This window comes from Amblyomma americanum, chromosome 2, assembly GCF_052857255.1.
Source record: "Amblyomma americanum isolate KBUSLIRL-KWMA chromosome 2, ASM5285725v1, whole genome shotgun sequence".
In the NCBI taxonomy this organism is placed as follows: domain Eukaryota; kingdom Metazoa; phylum Arthropoda; class Arachnida; order Ixodida; family Ixodidae; genus Amblyomma; species Amblyomma americanum.
The window spans coordinates 66,168,659-66,174,658 of NC_135498.1; the positions used below are offsets into that span (position 1 = coordinate 66,168,659).

The 6,000-nt window shown below is 44.4% G+C and overlaps 1 non-coding gene across 1 annotated transcript; it reads left to right on the plus strand.

The window, feature by feature from the left end:
* Positions 1 to 5,927: 5,927 nt before the first annotated feature.
* On the plus strand, positions 5,928 to 6,000 carry TRNAK-CUU (transfer RNA lysine (anticodon CUU)). The gene has a single exon. It is a non-coding gene; the product is annotated as a tRNA-Lys (tRNA).

Genomic DNA, 6,000 nt, shown 5'->3' on the forward strand with positions numbered 1-6,000 from the left:
GCAAGCACACATGTACGTACTTCGACCTTGAAGCAAAAACGGAAAATAATGTGGGCTGGTTCGTTTCTTGGGTGGATCCTGGTAACCTAGATTCATTAAGGGTGAGAATGAATGAATGAATGTATGAATGAATGAATGAATGAATGAATGAATGAATGAATGAATGAATGAATGAAGCATTTGTTCACTTAAGAACGGCATTACACAAAGGACGACATATTTGAACAGCGTCTTTAGAACGCAGCAAGAATCGTTACACCGAGCCTCATGCTATGCCTTGAAAACTAGATGCGCTTACATGTTTTTTTTTCATCCGGGCTTCCTTACCTTGAATATTATGCCCTGAATATTTTCCTTTTTGTAACCAGGCTAGCTGTGGAGGTTTTAATCATTTATCTCGCCGATACGCTGAAGGTTGTATCCTTGATGCCAGAGAAAATTGTATGCGAATTGGAGGCACAGTTCTCCCTGAGCTCATCTTCCGTGCCTCTAATTAACGTGGGCGCGAGTGTGGTCGGTGCGCCCGTAATCTTAGCACGAAGTGTGGACGAGATATCGGGCTGCACGCGAGCGCCAGATGGTTGCCTCATCGAGCCAACGAGAAGACTTGCTATTTTCCTTAGTTTTCTACTGTGCTTCGTATGTCAGTTTCTGGTTTCGGCTGGCACAGTTCCAGGTGCTGCACACAATTGCCCGGCGACGTTGCAGCAGTACCGCTGCTAAGCGGCGGCCGCTAAGACATCGGCCAATGAACTCTGCCACGCCCCTCTGCAAGACTCCAGAAGTGTTGCTGCCCGACGGGCCAGCTAGCATGTGCGGTAATACATGCTTCTCTGTCCCGTCGCCTATCGACAGTTTCTAGCCGACTGAGCATTCCCCCGCTTGGACGCGCTGCCCTTTACCGGACAACCGGCACCAGGGGACGTAATCATCACCGACGAGGGTCGTCTGCTTTCACCAGCAGCAGTGACGTACCGCGACCCGGCTATAAAACCGCTATCGCTGGCTACCCTCATCATTTGGCAGTAGCGACGACGCACGGAAAACAACGCCTAACGCTCCGTTTGCCCGGTTCCGCAGGTTAGTGCTTGGCATTTACACATCGAAATTTTTTGCATTTCTTGTCCGTCGCCGCTGCTGCCAACTGGTGTGTGCCCTGTTGTTCTGAAAATGTCAAAAGACGCGGCAAAAGTAAAGGATGAAATACGAGCCGATCTGTCAAAGTTGAAAGAAGAGATAAAGCAGGAACTGAAAGCGTCACGAGAATCTGTCGAACGAAACCAACGCAATGAAATCCGAATAGTTCGCAATGAGCAAACTGAGATGATTAAGAGCATTGACCACGCGCATGCTGAAATTGAGGACCTAAAAAGGGAACTAAAAAATGAAAAGGAAAAGAACGCAAAGTTGGAGCAAATAACCAACGAATTGAGCGTGGCGTGTGCTGCTCTGGAAAAACAGACAAAGGAGCTCGAGAGAAAGCTTAATCATGCGGAACAGTATTCACGAAGGTCGAACATTGAAATTAAAGGTGTCCTGAAGAAAGACGAGGAAAATGTTCTTAATCTTGTTACAAACCTTGGAGATGCTATTCATGAACCTATCACTGAGTCGGACGTAGCGTGTTGCCATCGAGTGCCCACTCGTGACCCTAATAATTCAAACATTGTTGTTCAATTTAAATCCCGTGTAAAACGGGATGCAGTGCTGGAAAAGGCGAAAAAAGTACGTCTGACAAATGAGGACATCAGTGTAGATTGTTCTTTGCCAACTTCACCACCGATTTATGTAATTGAACACTTGACACCTGACAACAAAAGGCTTCTGGGCGCTGCGATTGCGAGAAAGAAGGAGGTCTCGTGGAAACATGTGTGGACGAGGAACGGCACTATTCTAGCCCGCCAAACTGACGATTCTTCGGTGGTTCACATTTACACACAAGCAGACTTATCGAAGATGAATTAGGGACGCCGTAAAGCGGCACACGTGAAAATGGCTCTTCTAACATTGCCAATGGAGGAATCGCCACTTTTCACACCTTCAAAGCTCAACGCATATTTTTCGCAAAACAAAGACAAATGCTGCCAAATCATGCATTTGAATATGCAATCGGCCGTAAACAAAGCTGACCAACTAACATACTTTTTATGCAGCTTAACCTGTCCCTTTGATGTCATTCTATTAACGGAAACATGGTATCGCTCAGACGTTGACGTCATCCATCTTCCCGGGTACAGATCATTTTTTTCTTAATCGTACTACGAAGCGGGGCGGAGGCGTGGCAATGTTGATCAAAGAAAACTATTCCTGTGACATTTTATCTGATCACTGCTTCAGTGACGACGACATAGAAATGCTGGCAGTTAGGTGTGGCGGTCAAGCTTTTTGCGTTGTTTATCGTCCCCCACATGGCAATATAGCCAATTTTTTTGGCAGCTTCGAACACGAGTTATCTTTTCTTTCTGAAAACTTCTTGGCGTGCATCGGGGGCGATTTAAACATAGATATGAGCACAAGCAGTTCAGTGCAAGAGCGCATGTTAGTCACCGTACAAACAGCTGGCTTCCAAAATAAAATCCGCGGACCTACACGTGTTACCTCACATTCTTCTTCTTCTTTGGATTTACTAATCACCAATCGCGAGGATGCGTCATTTGTCGGTCGTATTGCGATAGACATTAGCGACCATCTTCCTATCTTCGTCCGTCTTCAAAAAGAACCTTTCGCCAAGACAGCCTTGAAAGTCCGTCGACAGCTACTTTCCCAAAACCACCTTGACCATTTCAGGAACAGTATTTCACTTGTGAACTGGAATCCTGTTTTCCAGCACACAACACCCGATGAATCATACAGTGAGCTCCTTCGGCTCTTTCTCCCAATCTATGATGAGTGTTTCCCTATCGTTGAGATTAAACCTTCAAAAAAAGCACGAAAGCCATGGATGACTGCTCGCCTGGTACGACTGGTAAAAAAGAAACATAAGCCCTTCGCGACTTTCATAAAAAGTAGAGCCCCCGCAGTGTTAGCCACTTATAAGTCGCTAAGGAACCGCTTAAATAGCGAAATTAAATCATCCAGGACTGCCTACTATAATAATTTGTTTAATGCGCATCTCTCCGACCGCCCGAAAGAAAAGTGGAGACGCCTAAATGTTCTGCTAAATCGAAATAACCAACATCAGGACCTCGCGAGCCTAGTTATGCATGGCAAGGAAATAGCTGGGCCGTCCCTTGCAAATGCCTTTAACCAATATTTCACTGAAGTTGGAAGCAGTCAGTACAATCCATCTCTCCGACCGCCCGAAAGAAAAGTGGAGACGCCTAAATGTTCTGCTAAATCGAAATAACCAACATCAGGACCTCGCGAGCCTAGTTATGCATGGCAAGGAAATAGCTGGGCCGTCCCTTGCAAATGCCTTTAACCAATATTTCACTGAAGTTGGAAGCAGTCAGTACAATCCATCTCTCCGACCGCCCGAAAGAAAAGTGGAGACGCCTAAATGTTCTGCTAAATCGAAATAACCAACATCAGGACCTCGCGAGCCTAGTTATGCATGGCAAGGAAATAGCTGGGCCGTCCCTTGCAAATGCCTTCAACCAATATTTCACTGAAGTTGGAAGCAGTCAGTACAATCCAGGTATGTCTCGATTTTTGGGCGACAGGCTAAACGAATCGATGTTTCTTGAACCAACCGACGAAGCTGAGGTTTACTCAGTGTGCAAAAGTTTAAAGAACACGACAAGTCTTGACCCAAGTAATATTCAAAGTTTACCTGTAAAATACGTACTACCTTTGATCGTGCCATGCCTCACACATATTTACAATACAGCGCTTCGCAAAGGACGTTTTCCCGCTGCCATGCAGGTGGCCAAAGTTGTGGTTATTTATAAAAAAGGTGATAAAAACGTTCTAGGAAATTACAGGCCAATATCTGTACTACCTTTTTTCAACAAGGGGCTAGAGCGAATAATGCATCGACGATACTACAATTTCCTACAGAAGCACTGTGTAATAGCCAACTGTCAGTATGGATTCACCAAGCATAGATCAACTGAGCATGCTCTGCTTGATCAAAAAGAATACATATTAAATAACTTCGAAGCTCAACACCTCACCTTAGGCGTCTTTGTAGACTTTAGCAAAGCATTCGATACACTGAATCACGAAACTCTGTTTAAAAAACTCGACCACTACGGTATACGTGGCCACGCCCTCTGTTGTCTCATTCAATCGTATTTCAGTGCTCGTCGCCAGTATGTCGCTTTAAATCACTGCTCTTCGGACTTGTTAGCAATCACAAACGGCGTGCCCCAGGGCAGCCTTCTGGGGCCACTCCTATTCAACATATATATTAATGACGTATGCAACATCAGTAATTTAGTTAAATACATCATATATGCTGACTACACCAGTCTATTTTTGTCCTCACCTGACATTAAAGAACTAACTAGCAGCGCAAATACAGTTTTGTCATCATTATCTGAGTGGTCATCTTTGAACTCATTAAAAATAAACAAACTAAAAACTAAAGCTTTATTGTTCCATCCGAAGGGGCAGCATATAGGCAGTGTGCCACCACTCTATTTCGACAACGCCCCCATTGAGTACGTGGAAACCTTCACATTACTCGGAGTGGTATTTACTGCTACTATGTCGTGGGACGCCCAGGTAAGCAAAGTGTGCCTATCCCTTTCCAGATATATTGGGATAATTTCGCGGAATAAACATATTCTACCCGCCAAAACCAAGCTTAATCTGTACTATGCGTTCTTTTATTCTTATGTATCGTATTGCTTCCTTGTATGGGGACAAACCACAGCATCTAACATCCAGAAGCTTCTAGTACTGCAAAACCCGTAACAAGAATGTTCGATTACAGGTTTTCATTGTTCTATAAAAAAATAATAGCCGAAGACGACGCATTTTTTTCCGGCATTGTGACACTTACACTACATCGGACACCGTATGTGACACGACAGCGTATGACCTATTCATTACCACGATGCAGAACAAACTATGGCTTTTCCACACTAAAATACATTCTTCCGAAATACTTGAACACGCCATTTTATGACACGTTACACAGCATGTCTGTCTCGGCTATTCGAAATGTGTTTTCAAGCTAGGTGCCACAGTATGTGTACCCATGTATAGAACTCTATTGCATTGAACTGTAAATTTTGTGTAAAACCTTTATTCTGTTGTCCGGAAATACTACTTGTCCATGCTAATAAAAAAAAAAGTTTCCTTTCATGCATGTATTTGAAAAAAAAAAAGTTTCTTTTTATGCACGTATTCAAAAAAATATATATTTCCTTTTGAGCATGTATTTTACACGCCTTGTCTTTCCATGTACCTTTGCGTTGTTACAAGTGTATGTAACCATCACAGTCGCTACCAAACTGCCTCTTTGTAGGGGTGGCGAGGCTTGTCAAGCGGTCGTAATGACTGCTTTTTTCTTGCCACCCTCAGTTTTGTAAAAGAAGCTGAAATAAAGTGATTGATTGATTGATTGATTGATTGATTGATTGATTGATTGATTGATTGATTGATTGATTGATTGATTGATTGATTGATTGATTGATTGATTGATTGATTGATTGATTGATTGATTGATTGATTGATTGAGATGTCGGACTGCACGCGAGCGCCAGATGGTTGCCTCATCGAGCCAACGAGAAGACTTGCTATTTTCCTTAGTTTTCTACTGTGCTTCGTATGTGAGTTTCTGGTTTCGGCTGGCACAGTTCCAGGTGCTGCACACAATTGCCCGGCGACGTTGCAGCAGTACCGCTGCTAAGCGGCGGCCGCTAAGACATCGGCCAATGAACTCTGCCACGCCCGTTGGCAAGACTCCAGAAGGGTTGCTGCCTGACGGGCCAGCTAGCATGTGCGGTAATACATGCTTCTCTGTCCCGTCGCCTATCGCCCGGCTAGCTCAGTCGGTAGAGCATGAGACTCTTAATCTCAGGGTCGTGGGTTCGAGCCCCACGTTGGGCG